Source organism: Microtus oregoni, unplaced genomic scaffold (assembly GCF_018167655.1).
Source record: "Microtus oregoni isolate MIOR12 unplaced genomic scaffold, Mior012 000040F_ref0000088, whole genome shotgun sequence".
Lineage (NCBI taxonomy): Eukaryota > Metazoa > Chordata > Mammalia > Rodentia > Cricetidae > Microtus > Microtus oregoni.
Genome location: NW_024543207.1, coordinates 7,917,561 through 7,940,012, shown reverse-complemented (window position 1 = coordinate 7,940,012; position 22,452 = coordinate 7,917,561). Strand labels below are relative to the sequence as shown.

At 37.7% G+C, this 22,452-nt stretch overlaps 1 protein-coding gene across 5 annotated transcripts in view; it reads right to left on the bottom strand.

The window, feature by feature from the left end:
* The window catches only part of Cdh12 (cadherin 12), an 820,788-nt gene that overhangs the window by 322,626 nt on the left and 475,710 nt on the right, over positions 1-22,452 (bottom strand). For 4 of the 5 annotated variants that reach the window (XR_005972342.1, XM_041632151.1, XM_041632149.1 and 1 more), the window contains exon 3: positions 16,939-17,084. The gene's annotated coding sequence lies outside the window, so the exon portion shown is untranslated. Of the gene's footprint in view, positions 1-16,938; positions 17,085-18,006; positions 18,085-22,452 lie in introns of those variants that run through there. The other variant, XM_041632150.1, reaches the window with a different exon arrangement.

The following is a 22,452-nucleotide window of genomic DNA, read 5'->3' as shown; positions in this document are numbered from 1 at the left end:
CCTCAAAGTGAGCAGCCTCCTTTCTCTTGCTTTCAGAGAGCCCAATCTTAACATTTTCATGACTTGCTTACATGTTGCACCTTTTTGTCTGTTTTTCACATCTTCTCCAGCCCTACATCCGGAAATGTCACCTGAGCAAATCTGAGCTGACAGACACTGATAACTCAGAGTCCAAAATGGAACTGTGAGAGGTGAATTTTCTGCTCGTTTCTCACAGGAAGTGGCTTGAAGCCATTTTGATTAATCAATTTTTCCATGAAAGGATCCAGAAGTTCCCTGAACTATTATTCAGAATTGATAAAGGGATAAAAAAAGCATGAAATAAAAAGTATCAAGGAGAAAACAGAACTGCAGTACTGGTAGAGATTCAGGTGCTTTATGAAGACCGTTAGCATTTAAGCACAGATGCTGGGGAAATTTTTAAATTTAACAAATATGCACTTGTTCCTTTAATAATGTCACAACCTACACATGCCTTTTGTCTATTTTGCAGAAATTAATGTTTCTGGCCACCTATATTAATGTAAATCCCAATGTCTACAAACTTACTATAACTTCACATATTCTGGAAATGTTTCTTAGGGAGAAATACATTCATAATTTAACAAAAATAATAAATATCAAGTGGGTATAATGGTTTAGCCAGTGAAGTTACCTGTTGCTGAGCCTGAAAATCTGGGTTTTAGTTCTGGGATGCATATACAGGAATGAGAGAACCAATTCTTCCAAATTTTCCTCTGAGTTCCAAATGCATGTTTTAGAACATGTGTAAGTACTCAAAAGTATGCATTATAGAAACACACAGAGATGCATACACACAGACAGTAAATTAAAATAGAAAAAATTAGAAAGACATTTAATGATGTAACTTGCTTAAACTAGATTTCTGGAAAGTTGTCTTTGAAATTGTAAATCTTATAGATATTAAATAACAGAAAAAGTTCTTTTCTTTTCTTTTTTTTTTTGACAACATTGCTAATTTAGAGGGTTGCATATAAGCTTACAGTCAACCTTTGTAGAAGGATTCTAATTTGCCCTGAATGTCAGCCTGCTTTTTTTTTTATTTTTTTAAAAGGTCTTTTTTATTGTTAAGTCAGAATTTCATGACAAATTAAGAATCTTTTCAATGTTTGAGGGAATTAGAATGTAACAAATTCAAGAGACTGATTGTAGTTACATTATAGTATAGACAACCTAGTTTACCTTACCAAAATTAAGTGTTACTTCAATTCTTTTTTTTTTTATTTATTTTACATACTAGCCACAATTTCCCCTCCCATGCCTCCTCCTGCTCCCCTTCTGCTGCTTACTCCCTGTCTTCCCCTACCCATTCCTCCAAAAGCTTAAGGCCTCCCATGGGGAGTCTACAAAGCCTGATGCATTCAACTGAGGCAAGATCAAGCCCCTCTTGGCTGCATCAAGGCTGAGGAAGCCACCCCACCATAGGGAATGTGCTCTAGAAGGCCAATTCATGCTCCAGAAATAGATCCTGATCCCAATACCCAGGGCCCCTGAAGCAGAGCAAGCTACACAACTGTCTTCCACATGCAGAGGTCTTAGATTTTTCCCATTCAGGCAGCCTGTTTCTTGAATGTGCGTGACTTAGATGAAAAATGGTCATTTCATGATGTTTTGATTTTTTTGTTTTGTTTTTGTTTTTTATGATTCAGACTTTTATTTATTTTGACATTTTTTATTACTTTATAAATAATACCAATCAAAATTCCCACTTCCTCCTCTTCTCCCACTTCCCTCCTTCTCCCCCACTCACCCATCTCCCAGCCCCTCCCAGTCCTAAGAGAGGGCAAAGTACACTGCCCTGTGGGAAGTCCAAGGCCCTCCCCCCTACATCCAGGCTTAGGAAGGTATGCATCAAAAGAGAATAGGATCTCAAAAAAGCCAGTACATGCAGTAGAGACAAATTCCAGTGCCTTTATCATTGGCTCCACACTCTGCCCCAATTGTTAAACCACAATCAAAGGGTTCAGTTTGATCCCTTGCTCATTCAGTTCCTGTCCAGCTGGAGTTGGTGAGTTCCAATTAGCTCAGGCACGCTGTGTCAGTGGGTGAACCAACCCCTCGTGTTCCTAACTTCCTTACTCTTCTGAGTTTTGATGTTTTTAATATCATATGTGAGGAGATTTGTAGAGCTAGCCACATCTGACTGGCACATTCTTTGTAGGATTGAAATTTGTGGAGAAATGACTTGGCAGTGAAGAGAAATTGATGCTTTTCTATAGGACCTAGGTTTTGTTTTTGGTAGCAATGTGGTGACTCACAATCACCTATAATTCCATTTCCAGGGGGTTAGATGACCTTTTCTAGCCTCAATGTGCAGCAGGCACACACATGGTGCACATGAATTTATAAAGGCAAAACAGTCATACAAATCGAATCAAATAAATACTTTCAAAAATTGGTCTTTGTGCAATTTCGCCAGTAGGGATTTTACCAGAGCAAATTACATGAAGTTATCTGAACAGAACAGGGGACATCATAGAAGACAAGACAGTGAAAATAAGGTTTTAAATAAAAGCAGTTTAATGAACTCAGAATAGCATATATAAATGTCATCAATGATAGCTAATACAAATTAAATTTATAGAGGATCTTGGTTTTTCTATCAGTAAGAGTTTAGTGAATGGAAGTGAAGAATAGTTTTTTAATGGATTGGGTAGGTGTTTTCATAGTCAGTGCTTACAAGGGTTAAGGAATTTAAGGGAATGTTCTTTGATAATTGCATAGAATTGATTCTAGGTTGTGCTTTGACCACATGGTAGACATGAATTTGTTATCTATGTTGTAAGACCGTATTTAAAGCAATCTTGTTGCCAAAGGCAACCTGAACCCCTTGTCAGATATAAACAAAAATTTTGAAAACACTTGGGTACCTGACCTAGAGGTCATGTGTCTCCATCTCTTGATTGCATTTTCGCTATCCCATTTCTTATCATTCTTTATGAATTTTACTTATAAATCAACTCAGCAGTCCTTTAACTTGTTCTGTATGTTCCGGGTAAGGTTGAGTTCAATCTCTTTGTAAAAACTGACCAGACAAAGAAAGAGGAAGGAACAGTCTGCCCAAAGGGGTTGCGATTTCTCAAGAGTATTCTCAGCAGGAGTTTCACCTTGCAGATGACTGGAGTTCAGAGGAGGAAAAATAAGAATATTTTTTCCAAAATAAAGAGTGAGCACCTGGGGAGTCTTCACCCACAGCCAGGGGATTCATTGAATGTTTGTGATATAGCAATCTAGCCAGAAGTCCTTTGTCATCATAAAAGTATCATTTGATAGAGATAGGACACAATTTTATTATCCCAGTACTAGGCATTTGAAGTGCCAAAGGTCTGTAATAAAAGTTGTTTCAATCCTTCTGGTAAACAGAGGTTTTTCTTAGCTGAGAAATTATTAGAAAACCTTGGGGGCAAGGTTGAAACTAGGGTCAGGGACAAAGACCAAGATGACTGGAATTGAGAGATGTTGAAAAATTATGAAAAGAAGGCCACGGAACCATGAGGGCTAGTGTGATGCAGTTCATGTAATAAAAATAAAATTCACAGTCATTGCATGACTTCTATAAATCTGACACTGTGCTAATTACATTTATTGGGCACTGGCATTATGCAATATTCTGTGAGTTGGATAATATTTTCTGTGGTATACAAAAACAAGAGGATAGGTCATTTAAAACGGAAAGAAAACAGCTTAAAGAAAAAAGAGTCATAAACAATAGAGTCAAATTGAAATTTTAGTGCATTAAAATGAAAGAAAAACATGTTTTTTTTGTCACTGAGCCATAGTCATTGAATGTTTTTTTATAGTTCTCTATATGCAAGCCAAGGAAAAACAATTATTATTTTTCTTAGAGAAAGTGTATCTAGTATACACTCCATATTTTTATAGTTTTTTATTTGATTCTTTAAAATTATGAGAACCTAGCAATATGCTTTATATATTTCAAATGCACATAAGCAAGAAACCCTTTAATTGATTTAGTCAACACAAAATTTGTTACATGAAATGATTTACATTTCATCGTCTTGTGAAAAAACATAACATATTTAGTTTCTATTGCTCCCTCTTTGCCTTCTTCTCAGACATAGCTTATTGTGAGGGAGCAACAACCTGAAAATAAAGTGTTCAATTTTTCTTCTGGAAATATGACAGAGAGAGAGAGAGAGAGAGAGAGAGGGGGGGGGGGGGATGGAGAGAGAGAGAGAAGCATAATGCATTATAAATGATAAATTGTAACAGGACTCTGTAAGCATCTTCTTAATCACATGTTCTAAAACCAGAAGTTCAGGGGAATTCAATTAGAGTATTACTCACAACAACAACAACAAAAAGACAAGACAACACATAGTATAACATAGAAGGAACCTTAGTGGTGACTGTGTGTGTGTGCATGCACATGTGTATGAGTTTATGTGGGAGGTCTCTGTGTGTGTCACTGTGAGTGTGTATACTTTAATGTGCATGTGTGAATGTGTGAATCTGGTATGTGGTCTTGTGTGGATGTTGGATATGTATGTGTGTATGCGTATAGATTTTCTTTTATGTCTGAGAGACAAATCAAATGTTCCTTACTTGTACCTAGTATAATATATTCCCAGGGGCATTGGCTATACCAGGCATACACTGACAACATTAATACAGTGAATTTGTCCCAGGTAGATAGAGGAAATTTCACAGTATTCAAAAACCTCTTAGTTCTTTTAATTAAAAAATCTCCGATCTGCAGAGGAAATTGAGAATCGTATCCAAACCTGCAACCTGGGCTTAGGACAATTTCCAAGGCATCCCCAGTCTCACGGCAGCCTCCCATCCCCCTCTCTATTGCCACTTCAGTCCCCTCTAGCTCAACTCAAATCACTATGCATTTGGCAAACTGACATCGCCCTGTACCTTACTCCTTTGAAATATTTTACGTGATGAAGATTGCTTCTTTTCTCAAATAATTTTTTATGCAATTCCAACTTCCCAATATCTAGACCGGTCTGGGAACAAGATCAGGTGTAGATATTCATAGAATGCGACTCGGTTTTTCATGTTGCTTATTTTTATATTCATAGTTTTGGCCTGAGGATGAAGGAGGCGAGGAAACATGTCAGGTTTGCAGGAAGACACTTGGCATGGAGGACATTCAGTAGCATGGCTTCTGCTCTTGCTGTGCTTTACTTTATCTTGGTGTTTATTGATTTTATGAAGGTCATGTATTGGCAAAAGAATGTTATAGCACTTTGTCATCTAGAGCTATGTTATCATCATCTATTTCCTAAAATACTGCTGCACGGTAAAAAGTTTGGGTCAGTAATTTTACTTCTGTGTCAACTTTCACAAAGGTGATCACCACACACACACACACACACACACACAGACAGACACAGAGGCATGCGCACATGCACACGCACACACACACACGGGAACACACACACACAAAATCACCACTTTTAAAATTTATAAAGTATCTCAACAAGTAAGGATTCTTCCTGATTTATAATTTGGATAAAATTTGCTGAAATTCTTACATACGTCTTCTTTTCTTTTCATATAAATATGTTTCCAGTCAGCTGAAAAATATGAAAGATTTCTTGTGGGGCTCTTGCAAATTAGTGGGGAAAAACTCATTTACTAAAAAAAAATGAATAAAGAGAATATTATCTCCCTCACAGTAAAATCAATCTCAACTTCAGTTTTAATATCAAGATAAATTATTTATAATTATAACAAAGTTCTGAGAGAAAAATTTAAAAGAAGTTATTACATATACTTCCTATATTGTATGTGTGTTATGCAGACATGCATATTCACACTTATTCAGGCACCTTATGGAATTTGATAGCCATTTGGGCAAGAAACTGCTCTTGCCTGGACTATTGCATAAACTGGACACAGAGAACCTGCAGAGAGAGGACTACTGAACTTGCCTAAGGTGAGATGATCTTTCGGGGTTCCTGATTCATTTTGAAAGAGTCTGTGAGACATTCTGCAGGACACAACAGATAGTGACTGAACTGACTTTGAATTTTCCTGCTTTATGGAAATGTCTGCTGGATACCATGGGCCTGAAGGCTGAAGATGGATGCCCCAACGGTACAAAAGAACTTTGGGTGACTTTCCAGGCAGCGAGATGTCTTTGTCATTTCTAGAGTTTGAAGTTTCTTAGTTCTTGTTTACTTAGGTAATATTATATCTTTCTGGAGTCTTTGATGGAGTTAAGAATAGTTAGTTATAGTTATAGTTTTCCTTAGTTATGATAAAGATTATTGTAACTTTTACTTGATAACTGTTTTGTTATATGTAATTTTGCTATGTTAAAGTTAAAGCCTCTTGTTTTGTTTAAACCGAAAAAGGGGAAATGATGGAGGAAGGTCATTGGCTAATAAAGGAACTGCCCTGGCCCATTTTATTGGTTAGATGATAGGTGGGTGGAGTAGACAGAACAGGATGCTGGGAGGAAGAGGAAGTGAGCTGAGATTCAACAGCTCTGCTCTGGGGAGCAGACGCCTGAGAGAGACGCCATGACCCGCTCCAGGGATGAAGCTCCGACCCAGGATGGACATAGGCTAGAATCTTCCTGGTAAGTGCACCTTGGGGTGACATACACAGATGATTAGAAATGGGCTAAATTAATATGTGAGAATTAGCCTAGAAGAGAATGGGCCAAGCAGTGTTTAAAAGAATACAGTGTCCGTGTAATTATTTCGGCGCATAAGCTAGCCGGGCAGGCGGCCGGGGTGTTGGGGACGCAGCCCCGTCGCCGCCCTTATTACTTCACTCAGGATATTCAGACTGCACTGTGTTCAACAGGCAGTGACAGAGTTGTGTGGGATGTGGATCCAGATTGTAGTTGTCCAGAAAGTATTAGAACATTACATTATCGTGAACTAGTGTATGCTTGAAATTCCTGCTACTGGGGAACTGAGTAAGCTTAGGTGGAAGGATCAGTGATTTTTATGTGTGTGTGTGTGTGTGTGTGTGTGTGTGTGAAAGAGTACGGGGTATGAGATTATATTATTGATATTATAGTGTATATAGAGGCTGGGTAAAAGTGCCTGGGTTGCCTGGGTAAGTAGATTTTCATATGAAAGGTCCAGTGACTCTTACTTACTGCTCTGCTAATGACTATTGAATTCCATTCCTCTAATCCATATCAAGGCATTGAATAAATAATATTAAGTTTTATATGATCTTGAGAAGTACATTAACCAGAATCCAAAGCACTGGTAACAATGGTATAAATCTTTCCAAGGCATCACCCTTTGAATGAACCAATTTGGTTAGCAAAATATCTTAATCTTTCTGCATTTTTTTGCATCAAATCATTATATTTCTTAGATCAGGTGCCACTACAAAAGCAATGAAAAGCAACAGCAAGAGAGAGGAGCTATATCTACTGAGTCATTAATGTTAGGACACATGAATGGACACAGAAACCATCATGATACACACAGAGAAGACAGTGATCATGGCTTTATATCTTGAAACTGTCCAAGACATATCATAATGTAAGCTATCAGCTTGAAGTATATTGAACTATTTTATTAAAATTAGTGTGACACATTTATCACTGCATACAGAAGCACTTTGTGCTTAAATTTGGACAAGACTCCATTTCTATGTCTCTAAATCAAAGTGTATTTTACACAACTTTCTTGTGGGAAAAGTTTTTTAAAAACAAAATGACTCAGGATCCAGGAAGGAAAAATTACTAATGTCTAATGATACTTCTTTGGAGACCAGAAATATAAAAACTACGATGTCCAACTTGTTTGCTATTTTTTCTATTATGAGCTATTACCCTGTTATGTTTATAAAATGTTCCGCCTTAGACAGTAGCCACAACATTCATTTATCTTTGCATTATGTTTCTCTCTGCTTTTCAGATGTTTGCCTTTAGGGGCACTGATAAGACACACACACACATACACAAAGCCATTATATTTTGTGGGCCTGCGTTAAAAATCACATCGCCTCCTGACAAGCTATTTAAAATGTCATTTGTGCTTTGTGAAGGCTTTTTGAAAAATCCTGAGACCTAGACCCAAGTGACCCAGACTGTGTTTCTGCAAGGATTGCAATTTCCTTGTGAGGATTATGGTTCCAGGGAAGATCGCTTCTAAATATCCATGAGAGAAATTCGTTCCAGAATTAATGCTGCCATTTGCTATATATTGATTTTTAGAACATTTCACCTAATGCCATGTAAAAGACAACAAATAAAATGAGCTTTAATTACAGCAATATTAAGTATAACAGGGCAATCATTCCCTACGCATGGAAGGTCATCATATAACAATTCAAGCTGTGCTTGGAGTTACTAATTCACAAGCATAGCTAGTTTCTATAGATTGTCACATTTTTCTTTAGATCATAAATGCTAAGAATAAGAACCAATTTAGTTCTATGATAATAAATATTGTAGAGTTATGAAATTAGAAACCACAAAGTGGTTTTTTTTTGGGGGGGGGCAGGTGGTGGTGGCGCACGCCTTTAATCCCAGCACTCGTGAGGCAGAGGCAGGCGGATCTCTGTGAGTTCAAGACCAGCCTGGTCTACAAGAGCTAGTTCCAGGACAGGCTCCAAAGCCACAGAGAAACCCTGTCTCGAAAAAAAAAAAAAAAAAAAAAAAGAAACCACAAAGTGTTGTTTTTGAACAAAGTGGACTTGTGACTTAAAATATTCATGTTCATTGATTACAAATGGATGAGAATGCTATCCTATTATTTCACAGATAGGAACCAATTGGAATTGACTTTTATTCAATGTGTATGAATAATTTCTATTGTTCACTTAAATACAATATATCTACACAGCCTTTAAAGTAGATATACTGCTTCAAATTTAACAAACATAGTTCAGTGGTTATAAACATAGTGGAACTTTGGAATTCATTTAATTATTATCAATGTCTAAATTTGCTGACATGGTATAGAAATAATATGAGGGCCAAACATATTTTTCTTAAATAGAAATAATTCAATTGTCAAAGTAGAAACAGATACTATCTTATAAAAATAATGACTTCATTTTTTGAGAAGGAACTAAGTTAATATTTTCACCAAGTATTTATCTATATGTCCCTGGGAATGTAGACATGAACAAGAAATGTCCAACATCTCCAACAAATGACCAAGATCTTATTAGTAAACAGTGGAATGACTTCGCCGATTCACATATAACATGGATAAAGCGTACCCCAAATGTTAAGAAAGGAGGGTGCAGCCATCAGACCTTGCACATAGAGAATTTCATGAACATTTAGGTTACCTTCACAAAGGGAGGACAATCCATACAGGAAGCTCTAAGATAAGAAAAAAAATGTTTATATATTTATATTTGTATTTACAGCCTTCAATTTCCCTAATAATGTTGGGCATTCTTTTGTGGGGGACAAGTCTGTAGCAAGAGACCATATGGAGAGTGGCCGATGATGGTGACATGAGGCATGGAGAAGTGAGAATAAAAGTCTCCATGAGGGGGGATTTAGAAAGCAGGACAGAAAGGTCCAGATGTTTAGTAGATACTCAGGCATGACTAGTGCAAAAAGAAAATCAGCTGGCTGTATTTATAACCTGACACACCCGGTAGAGTTTAGTCTGTTTTGCTTACTCCCAGTTGAGAGGGAAAAAAAAGGTAAGAAGACTAAGAAGTGAAATAGAAAGATGCACTGATCCTGCCATTTCCCACCCTGCCTTCTGCCTGCTTCTGGTAGTCCTCATTACTTTCTTTACAAAACTGTTTTTTTTTTTTTTGGTTTTTGTTTTTGTTGTTTTATTCATTTTACACACCAACGACAGTTCACTCTCCTCCCCTTCCTCCCCACCTCCTCCCCTTCCCAGCCATTTCTTGGAGAGGGCAAGGCCTCCCATGAGGAGTCAACAAAGCCTGGCAGAACCAAGCCCCTCCTCCTTGTGTCAGGGTTGAGTATGGTATCCCACCATAGGGAATGGGCTTTAAAAAGCCAGTTCATGCACCAGGGATAAATCTTATATCAGAAGCCCCACAAAAAGACCACACCACACAACTGTCATCCACATTCAGAGTGTCTAATTATGTCCCATATAGGTTCCCCAGCTGTCAGTCAACGTCAGTGAGTTCTCACAAGTTCAGGTAAACTGTCTCTGCGTGTTTCCTCATCATGATCTTTACCCCCCTTGCTGTATATAATCCCTCCTCCCTCTCTCTACAACTGGACTCCCAGAGCTCAGCCAAGTGTTTGCTTGCGGATCTTTCCATCTGCTTCCATCAGTTCTTGGATGAAGGTTTTATAATGACAACCAGGGTAGCCACCAGTCTGATTACAGGGGAAGGCCAGTTCAGGCATCCGCTCCACTTTGCTAAGAGTGCTAGCTAGGTTTATTCTGGTGAGTTCCTGGTGTCCTTAATACATGATAGATTCTATTCTAGGCATTGTCTCTGCATCAGTGGTCAGAGTGTGTTCTCAGAGGTCATGGTTGTCACATGGGAGAACAACAGGCAGTACTTAGTAAATGTGAGAATTTAAAAAGCAGGACAAACAGTGTGTCTGTCACAATTTAGATGAAATGATAAGAAAAACATGGTTGAAAATTAGCAATGACAGCAATACAGAATTATGTAGAAACATGATGAGACTTCACCAGGTTTTCTTTGTTCCCAGTTTCTTATCAGTGCTCAGGGATGAGAAGAGATACTTGGTATACCTGATCAACCTGGCCTAGGAACACTAGACAAGTCATATGACCGCAACTAGGAAAGAAACTGCATCTTTTTTACTATCATGGGTTAGAGAAAGAAGATGGACTAATATGAGAGCCACATGCCTTACCATATGCTCCTAACCAGGAGCACCACCCTTCTGAAGAGGGTGGGTGTTAGAACTGTAAGGTGTTGAATAGGCAAAGACAGCTTAGCTCATAAAGGTTCTTGCTGCCAAACTTAAACACCTGAAGACCCTCGTTTGTCCTATGTGGCCTATATAGTAGACGAAGAGAATGATCTTATTCCTGGTTTTTTGTAACCACAATAACTTCCCTGATACATGTGAAAACTCACACAAACATATGTAAATGCATGTGTGTGTGCACACACATACACACACACAAATACAATAGTATAATAAAATTTTGAAACAAAGAAATACATTATTGGAAAACAGGATGCAGAAATTCTAAAAACAACACCTAGAGAAATTTCACACCCCCTTGGTATTTTGAAGTTGCTTGTCGAGAAAAGCACAACTCTGCACTTCTATATCATCATCACCTGGGAATAAATAGAACCCAGCTACTAGACCATTTCTGTGTACACTGATTTTTATCATGTCTCTAAGCTTTGCTTCTTCAGTTTTCTTCCTCAACCTTCTAATTTAAGAAAGAGAGAACAAGACCCAAGAACCTGCTGCTATAATTCATTATAAGTTTCAACATAGACAATCATGAGGATATGTGATTTGGAATACAAAAACAATGTATTGCATTGCTGAAAATATTTCTCTATGATTGAATATCTCTGTATAAATTGGTAAATAGATAGAATTTCAAAAGAGTATCTTTATCAGAAGTTACAATTAGAATATTTAAATCTAAGTATATTTGTGTTTTTATATAGGATTTAAATATTCTTGAGATAGCCAAACTATATTCATTATTCAGACACCCAGGAAAATTATCCAGTGTGAATGCTCCATTTCAGAATAAGGACTATTTCTGAACAACGACTCAAACTTACAGCTCATGCTTGACCATGCAGAAATTAATATTTATACATGCATTTTGATATAGCTCTAGTTTGACTGTTAAAGTTTTTTCCTACCCTTCAATCCAGTCAGTTATTGAATAAAACAGTCAGACTGGCACTTTATATTTTACAACTGTCACTTCTTTCAGTTTTCTTCAGTAAGAATCAAAATAAAGGCTTCAATTGCTACGTTAGTCCTCTGCCCAAAGTAGGAAGCTTTCTCTAAATTGACTCCTACATTACACTCCTTTAGGACACATTCCCTCACCAGTGGAAATCCAATGAAAGAAATTGCATTTTCTTAAAATGCAAAGGTTCTGCCATGAGCGCGGTGTAAAGAACCAGATCTCGGAGATTATGTCCTTGCTGTTTATTCCTGCCAGAAGGACATAGCAATAATCTCTCCTTGCTAAGTCAAGTGGAAGATGAATGACTAGCAATGCTTCCTTTTCACAATATTTTCATTTTCATAACACTTGACAGATTAGGAGTGACTTAGACCCATTGTCTCCTGCATACTATAATTATGACCATGTCAAAAAACCTAAGAACATAACTACCTTAACTGATTGTCCATAGCTATGGAGCAAGTGCATGCCTTTAAGGGAGTTAGTCTTTGAGTGAGGTTACATGCAAGTTATATGTCTATATGTCTATAGATGTACCCTATCTACTGGCTAGAAGGATGATAGCTTTATAAGTTGTTAAGTCATTTATAATGTTTTAGTTTGCAAAGGAAGATTTTTTTTAATTTGAAATAGTTAAATGAGCTTACACCATTAATAAGAAAAAAGTGGGGAAAGTTGGAAATTGTCTTGGTATTTTATGGCATGTCTATTATAACACACAGGACACAGAGACTTGTTGTCTCTCCTCAAGGAGGCACCCTTCTTGCATTAGCCTTAACAGTAAAACAGAAATATTCCATCTCTTTTTTGTTTGTTTGTTGGCCTAAGGTGATTTATTGTATGCTAACCTATCTTAAATGTGCAGCCTTACATACGATTTTTGTAGACTGTCATTTTTGTGACTCTCAAGTTTATCTCAGCCCCCTCATAAAATAACCACAAAGCAATTGCAATTTAAATTCAGCAATTTAGAGACCCAGTATTTTCCCTGAGAGTATCTTTTATTTTATGCTTTTCATGTAAGGACAAGGTGGTCAGTAGGTATTTGTGCAATGACTGAGACTAGTCACATTTACTTCTGGTCTAAAATGTAAAGACCACCTAATCTTCATGGAAGTAGCTATGCTTTCTACCTGTGTCCCATCACCTGCATTTTTGCAAGACAAGTCTATACTTACGACACTCATAGTTTAGAAATAAGATATAAACTTTAATATATTAATTTTCTGTCAGTTTACACAAATGTAGAATAGGCCAAAAATTTGTCAGTCAATAAAACTATGATTAAAATTCTGCTTGTTGATATAGATTACCTGTGGGTGTATGTGTGTGTGCTTGTGTGTGTGCGTAATATATAGACACATTCTTTATTTTCTTCCTAATTGTTGTTGGACTTTGTTGTGCAATATATAATTATATAGTGTAATTTGATTTAAGAGATTTTTAAATTTCATCTGTTTTGATTATTTCCTAAGTATAGGTATGCATATCATATTCATGTTGGTGCCTATGGAGGCCAAAGTTGTGTTGGCAGAGACTGTTTATTTGTTCCCTGCCACTTAGACCTAAAATAATCACACAGAAACTATATTATTTGCAATACTGTTTGGCCAATAGCTTAAGCATATTTCTAGCTAGCTTTTATATCCTAAACTAATCCATTTCCTTTCATCTCTGCATCACCATAAGGTCATGGCCTACAGGTAAAATTTCGGTGGGTTCCAGTGGAGGTGTCTGTCTCTGTGGTGGCTACATGGTTCTGCTCTCTCTCTCTCTCTCTCTCTCTCTCTCTCTCTCTCTCCATCCTTGTTTGGATTTCCCACCTGGCTTTACTCCACTAAGACATTGGCTGAAAGCAGTTTTATTCATTAACCAATAAAAGCAACACTTATACAGAAAGGACTTTCCACACCAAAGGTGGGAACTGAATCCACTGAAACTTGAATTGCAGAATTTTTTTGAGCCATTTGTCTTCAATGTTGGAAAGCAAATCTATTTCATTTTGTTTTGTTTCACTTTGTTTTTGCAAGACGAGTAAGTGCTCTCATCTGCTAATCTGAGTTCCTAGGCTCTATGCTCTAGTTTTTAGATTTTAGCAGATAATTGGAACAAAAGGTATTACTGCACATCACAGACATACAATCTGGCTTACACTTGTAGTTTTATGACAACTCTGGTTTGGCACTTAATCGTATTAAGTTTTCCAGCTTATTATTAATTTTCCATCATCACTCCACTTTCAACAAATAATATTGTATCTATTTTTGTATAGAAATCCAGGTATTGCTAAATTATAGACAGACATTGTTTCTTCATATGAGAATGTTTACATAAGCTCATAAGAAACAAATAAACTTTATTGAATTTAAATCTATTAATTGTTGTTATCCTTATTTGAGTTCACATCTGATATTCATTTTCAAATAGTAATTTTTCTATATTGTCTAATATTATACTTGTCTTTGGGATGAATATGAATTACCCTTAACTTCTTTTTTAATCTCAGATTGCTAAAAATGACTTTGGATTTAAATGATTAAGCATGTATGTGTGTACATGTGTGTGTGTGTGTGTGTGTGTGTGTGTGTGTGTGTATGTTTGCAAGTGTGTGAGGGTGTAGAGAGAGTGTGCTGGGATTTGGTATTAGGAACTCACACATGCTAGGCAAATGCTCTAGACTGAGCTTTAGTCCCAGTGTAAATTTTATGAAGTCTTTACAGTTCTTTACTTTTAGGGACTGTTTTATTCTGTGTAAATGTGTCCCATAAAATGTTTTCTGATATTGTACAAGGCATATATTATAATCAAGTAAATCAAAACGGATATTCCACATAGCTCCAAGATGTATACACGTGACAATAATATAATAAGTTGGAGAAAAGTAAAACATGCATTCTACCTAACATAAAAGCTATATTTCCTTATTATTTTACATTCACTCAGTGTGTGTGTATGTGTGTGCATATGCTTGTACATCCATGCATCAATGCACATGTACATATGTGTACTACAGTTCACAGATGGAGCTGAGAAGACAAATTGCAGGAATCTTTTTTTCTGTTACACCATTTGGGCCATGGGAATTAAACTCACATTCCCAGCCTTGGTGGCAAACACTTCTACCTGCTGAGTCATCTTGAACACCTGAACTCCTAATTTCTCCATTCCCTCATATGTTTCTATAATGAAATTTAAGAATATGGCAACAGCAAGCATAATAGTTCTTTGTTTTGTGTTTATATAAATACATAGAACACACTGTTCTTATTCATTGGTTGCCATACACTTCATTGATCAGAATGTCCTATAAGAGTTCACTGTGCCTGATGTTGCCATCAGCTTGAACTTAGTACATGGGATAGTCTATGCTACAGAACTGATGCTAGCAATGAAAAATGATTTAATGTAAAACATGTTTTGGTTATTTACCTCTTCATCTACTTTGCTTAGAAGTATAGAGGCGATTACGGCTACCCTGGGTAGTGACTATAGTTAACACAATTTTCCACAGTTATCTTTAAATCCTAGAGAAGCCATCCTATTCCAACAAAGAGATAGACATCTTGGAGCTATAGAAAGAGCAACTTATCTTCAGGCATTGACTGAGAACACAGACAACCAGCCAGAACACCAGCCTACATTTCTTCTGCAAATATTGTATCCCTGTGTAGGAAGCAATAGCACTGGCCTGAATAGCCACCATGGGAACTGCAGCAGGATGGGGAATTAATACAGTGCTCTGATATCTTTATAAGATTTCCCATCTCATGACACCTATGGAAGGAAAGTGGAATCAACATTTGGGAAATATGACTAATCACTTTAAAACCACATTTGGGATACCATGACAAATGATACACACAAGGCAGCTACATATTTTGTTTGCACTTTAATATTTCAGATTAGTTATTGAAATTCAGTACAGAAAGTATTGTGACAATATGCAATTTTACTTTAAATAGTGTATCTAATTATTTAATAATAGATTTATAGTGATTGACCCACACAATAGCAAGGTACACAGTCACTATTCTCCTTTCTTAAGAGTGGTAATCAATAGATCCTCTGTAAATTTATGGTACAAAATATTTTTGTTTATCTTGATCTTACTGACCATAGTATGGTAATAATACTTCAGGCTATATTTACATGTGCAAACTAAAGAGGAAATAATAAAGTTGGCATCATTCAGTTTAACAGTGGAAAAAGTTTTACCACTGCCTTTCTAGGGACCATCCACAAAGTGAGAAGAAGAACACACACAGAAGTAAGATGAATTATTTACTGGAACTAAGTGTATTTTTGCCCTAAACTATGAGTGTCTGTTAACCTAACCTCAATTCACTGTAGGTGGATAACTGAAATAACCTCAGAAACAACATACCTAAAAGTTGAGATTTTGGTATATAACCTTAAATTCCCTTCCCTACAACAAACATTTCAGAAAACAGTTTTTTTTTCAAAGCTTATCTAATAAGAGAACCCCTTCTATCTTGTATGAGAACTATACCTTACACCTATAGAATAATCAATCCTTTAGCTTAATTTCTCTGAAAAAGTTGATCAAACACTGTAAACATTTAAATTTAAGTTCTTAAGTGCACACTTTTAAACTCTCAGAGATTCAGTCCTGCATCCTTAAACCTAACAGAAGTACAGGGATATTGTGGAAGTAGAGACCTGCCACAGAATCTCAGAAATTGTTTGCAAATTTCTTTACCCCCAGAAAGGTTTCTGAGTTGAATTTTTTCTCTTATATCAAGAAACAACGTCAAGCAAAATCAAGTTACCTTGACACCCTGCAGGGCTCTAATCAAATTATTAAAGAAGCAAAGAAAGTCGTCCACCTTTGCACATAATCTTTTAATTTCTATTGATGAAAAACAGTACTATCAGATGTTATAAGACCACCTCCACTATACCGTTATCCCCAAATACAGGCTCCGATCCAGGACCCTTGCTTGTAAAACTAAGCCTTGCCCTGCCATAGCCAGCCACTTACTGCAGTGCAGAATGTCAGCGCAGACAGTAAGAACTTTCCGTGCAGGGATTCCGCGCGATACAGCCAGCCAGGCACAGCAGCACTTACCTTAATTGAAATACTCTCCGTGATCAAGTGAGAAATCCTTCAGATCAACCGTAAAACGGTGGGCAGATCGAAGTTTTCAATCAACACCCACAGAGTGGCAGCGTGCACTGCTCCTTTGCCTCTGTTTATGCCAAGCTCCTCGCTGTCTGAAGGGAGAAAAAGATCAGCTGAAATCCTTGGAGATTCCCAGTGAGTAAATGAGGACTGAGCGATGTTTTCTAGCGGGAGTTTCTCCGTGAGCTTGCACTGTTTGCTGGCTCCCTAACTGCTGTGATGGACGCCTGTCAGGTCTCTGGAGCCAGGAGGTATTCATTGACCTGATTAGCAGGCAACGCTCCCTGTGTGCAGGCAGAGCATGCGGAGGGCTTGTGGGTCTCCTGGGAATCAGAAAAGGAACCAAGGCCACTGGGGAAACTGGTCTTTCCCAGTCTGATGGATAAACTCCAACTATGGCTATAATTTATAGGGTGATTAGCCACAGTGTTAGCCATTGCAGTACTTCAGCAAATTTTCTTTCTCCAGCCGATTTTGCAAGACGCATTCATGTTAGATATAAGGCACAGGGAGACGATTACTAGACTGATCGGGCTCATTTGTAAGCCGAGTCTAAAGCTGAAACATGTTTAAAGCAATGCGATAAAAGAGATAGCTGGATTTGCCTTTGCCCCTAGCCTGCCACATATATCAACCTTTGTCTAACTAAAATGACTTTAAAGGTTTATTACAGCCCTCCAGAGGGCAACTCTCTGACTTGTAGAAAGGTGGTATTCATACTAAATAAGCATTATCTGGCAGTTTTGTACAGACACAAGCATATGCACCAAAGCATGCAAAACAGAGGGCTGCTCTGTACTTTTTTTCAAGTAGCATTTTTATACTAACATCACATTTACAAAAAAGGCTTATATTACCCAGAGTATCAACAGAAGAGTCTATGACACCTAACAGAGACATCTTTTCTCTTATCTGTAAATGTTGCTGGGAAGAAAGAAAGAGCAATAATGGTCATTGTATCCAAGGAAAAAATAAATACCAAGAGGCTGTTTAAATGTAGCCAGGTGTCTTTACCTCTCTGCTTGTCCCCATTCATCGTTCCCCCTCTCACCCACTTCTCAGTATCCTCGACTCTTTCACATCCAAAGTTACGAGGCCCCCGGAGAGATCTAATGCTCTGGAAAAGGTCACGGAACTGAATGTTGAAGCCCCAAATGGTTAATTTTTGACAGCTCTCACTTTTGCAGGAGAAAATTATGCAAATAACATAAAAAGAACAGATGAAAAAAGTCATTTGCATGTCTTGAGGGTGAGAAAATTCTCATTGCCAGAGAGGAAACTGACAACTGTCCTCTCACAGTAATAGTGTGTGACACATTCAGTGTGTCTTCTCCATGTTAGGTCTCAACTGGGACAGCTGGCATCCCCTTGGTGTGCCGGGTGTGTGTGTTTGCGAGGGAGGTGTGCTCTTCTTGCTGTGCAGTGCTCACGTGTATTTGAGACATCTCCCCAATCCATACTACAAACTGCCTCAACACACACACAATAGGGGATTTGTTTGCCTTGTCCACACCAAATCAACTTCCTGTTTGGATTTGTCTCATTAATAGACTAACTCGGTGAGGAAACTTCTAGGTGAAGTGAAAGCTGAAGGTTGGAACTGACTTGCTGCGCATAGGGCCAGACTCTCACTGGGAGAAGGCAGAGATTCCTAGGGGGTGGTCCCAGAAGGAGAGGCTGCTTCAGCATCCCATGAAGAGGTCTGGTACTCCCTCAACTGGTGGAGGGTGAGAGCTGAAGGTGAAGAAAAATCTTGATCGATTCACTTCAGAAGGAAACAACTCTTGCTACTCTTAGGCAGGAAGCACATTATCCAATTATAGACAGGCGGTGGAGGACTCCCGCAGAAGCGAGGCTCCTTAAATCGAAATTAATGTACCCGCTCGTAAATAGCAAGCAGGAACTACACCTGCTAATTTCTTCACAGAGCGCTCCAGCTAGGCTGTAACAGGGCACTTACAAGTGGTGCTCACTAACATTTTATGTCTCTGATGTGTAGGTGTTCATGCAGTTAAAGCACTCTGCACCTGTATCGATTAGAGTACTATTCAGCGCACCTCCGCTTAAAGAGTGGCCTCTTTTTGGAAACTTTTTAAAGCCTTAACACTGTACTTACTTTCCTGAATCCTGTCCACCAGCAATTACTGTTTAAAAGGAAGGGGGATGCAGCAGGAACTCCCTTTGTGCCAGAGGACATGTTGATTGAATAATGTTAACACTCATGATCCTTCCTCATACCAAAACCTCGTTCCCCACCAAGACCCATTTCTACAATGTGTCTTCAGTATATATTACTCTATGCCAGACTCTAAATGGGTTTATGGGACTATGAACAGAACAACAGAATTTTGTGAGAAGAACATGAAAAGACATGAGTAACGTGACAGTACTCGGTGTCTTAATTAGGGATTCTATTGCTGTGATCAAATCACATGATCCAAAAGCAAGTTGGGAGGAAAAGGTTTATGTGGCTAATATGTCCATATTGCTGTCCATTGGAAGGAAGTCAGAACAGGAACTTAAGCAGGGCTGGGTCCTAGAGGCAGGAGCTGATGCAAAGGTCCTGAAGGAGGTGCTGCTTACTGCCTTGCTTCTCCTGGCTTACTCAGCATGCTTTCTTCATTTTCAGAGGACAACTTTTAGAAGTCGGTTACCTCACTGAACCATTTGGGCTCCGGGGATCTAACTCAGGTAGTTATTCTTGCTCTGAAATACCTTTACCAATGAGCCATCTTGCTGGTTCTCTTTCAGCTATTTTGTTAATTAAAGCTCAAGGAATATAAATAAATTGATTATTGCTAACCAGGCAATATAGTTAACTGCAACTGTAAAACTTCAATGATATTTATGAAATTTCCAGTTTTGAAAACAAAAGTAAATCTGTTGGAGGACTTGGGAGAGTCGCCCCTGTGCCAGCCTGGGCAAAGCATTTGAATTGGCCTTGACAGTGGAGATGTGAGATATCTAGTAGGAGAAATGGCCCCAGCCCTCAACTTCCTCATGACGGCAAGGGGTGAACTCACCAAGACAATGCAGGAGAGCTCGCCCTGATGGCGAGGATGAGAATGAGCTGGCAGACTGACCAAAACTGCAACTACCCTGGCCCAGAAACAGGATTATGGGGTGGCCCACCCCGATATCCACCCCATCTGTGAACAGCAGACCCAAAGCAGCAGGTTCTCCCACTACACTGGACAACAGCAGGATAGCAAAGAAGATTCCCAGCAAAGGCTCAGCACCGATAGAGTAACAGAAACCAGAGGCTTGAACAAGACAATTGACTCTTTACAATGAACACTTACAAGTAAAGATATATGGACAAATGGGTTTGCTGCGTGACTCCTTATGTCACACTGTAACTTCAATGAGATCTTTTTCTTTTATTTCTTTTCTTTTTTTTTAAATTTTATGGGGGGGGCTACAAAGGCAGAGGGCAAATATGAAGGAACAGGATATGAATGGGATCTTAATGAATGATGTGAAAGAAAGAATAAATGAAAAGAAAGTTGAAAAAAGGAAACAAAAGATGTTCTTCCCATGGGATATGAAAATTGCCTTGTCATTTTTGTTATAGATTTATATTTAAATAAATATTTCATAGCCATAGTTTATCTTTATTTTGTTATTGCTGTCTGTTTTGGCTTTGTCTTTCCAGAGGGTTTCTGTGTGTAACAGCTCTAGGTGTCCTGAAACTCGCTTTATAGACCAGGCTAGCCTCAGACTCACAGAAATCCACCTATATTTGCCTCCCAAGTGCTAGGATAAAAAATATGTGCCTCGACTGCTCAGCTACTTTTGCTTTAATATATTATTAGAAAATAAAATCCAAATATTAATGAGCCTAAAACTAAACTACATCTATGATATTCAATTTTTTGTAATATATAGTGTATCTTGGTCAAATAAACACCCAATGTTCAAGTAACATCTTCGAGGGGAACACAAAAAGATAGGAAGAGCCAGAGAATCAGGGAGTCTTTTTTAAAATCGTGTCGTCAAAATATGAAGGGAAGCCATACCCTCAATCAGAGTATGACTGCCTGAACAAGACCTGAACAATGACAACACCAATAGACCTGCCAATTTAGATAACTGGGGAGGGAAATCACACAAGCACTGCTTCTACATAAAGAACTATAGGCAATTAACTACCAATGAGAGCGAGAAAGAGAGAGAGAGAAATTATTTACCTCAGAGTAAACCTTCTAATTGGTTAATTAGTTGCCCAATACCAAGTGTTCATCTCTGAAAACAAATACATAAATGCAACACAAATGGACAGTAGTGTGTGTGTGTGTGTGTGTGTGTGTGTGTGTGCACAGAAATGTTTTCTGCCTCACCCAGTCCCAAGGTCCTTTTAGACAAATCACTCAGAGGCTTAACATGAATTATAAAGTGTTTGACTTATTAACTCAGGTTTATTATTAAGTAGTTCCTACAACTAAATTAACTCATTTCCCTACCAAATAAATTAACCCATTTCTATTAGTCTGTATTTTACCATGAAGTTTGTGGCTTGTTACCTCCCATCTTGCTTTCCCTGAATGTGAATGCTGCTGGCATCTCTCTGACTCCACCCTTTTCTCCCTATATTTCTGCTTGGCTTTTTCTACCTGACTTTATTCTGCCTGACTATTGCTCAAATAAGATTCTTTATTAATGAAATTAATAAAACATATTCACAGCATTCAAAAGGATTATCCCACAGCATATGTGTGATCTTCTCTGTATGTAACAATAATAACCAGAGAATAACGGACCATGATTTGAGAAGGAGAACAAAGGAGAAAGAAAATGGAAATGATGTAAGTGTAATAAATAAAATCAGTTAAAATTAAAAAGCCTTATCATTTAGTTGTTTCACTAACATCCTAAAATGTAGTGGTCATTCATGATAGAAAACTGGTTATTTCAAAAATTTTTATTGAAATATGCATTAACTACACCAAATTTAGTATCAATTATGCTATCCAAGCTTTGTCTACAAACTCCTAAACAAGACTTAAATACAACCATTTCATCCTTCTTTGAAATTACTAGACATATTCAAAGATTTCAGAGAAATATTGTGACTTAAATACAACCATTTCATCCTTCTTTGAAATTACTAGACATATTCAAAGATTTCAGAGAAATATTGTGACCACAGTTTTTTAAATATGTCTGATACAAAAATCTGTCTATAAAGAAATGATGATCACTCAAATTAATTCAGCCTTTACACTTTGCCAGTAAGTTTCTTACTTATTATTTAATTTTATTCTTACAGGAATCTTAGGAAATAGGTTACCTTAAATATTTTTTATCATATTTCCATGACAAGAAAATGAGAAATAAAAAGGGCAAGTACTTGTCCTTTTGACTTTGCTCTTTGGGGAGAAACACAATGGTCTCTTTTCTCAGTTAGGGTTTTACTGTTGCTGTCAAACACAATGACCAAAAAGCAAGTTGGGGAAGAAA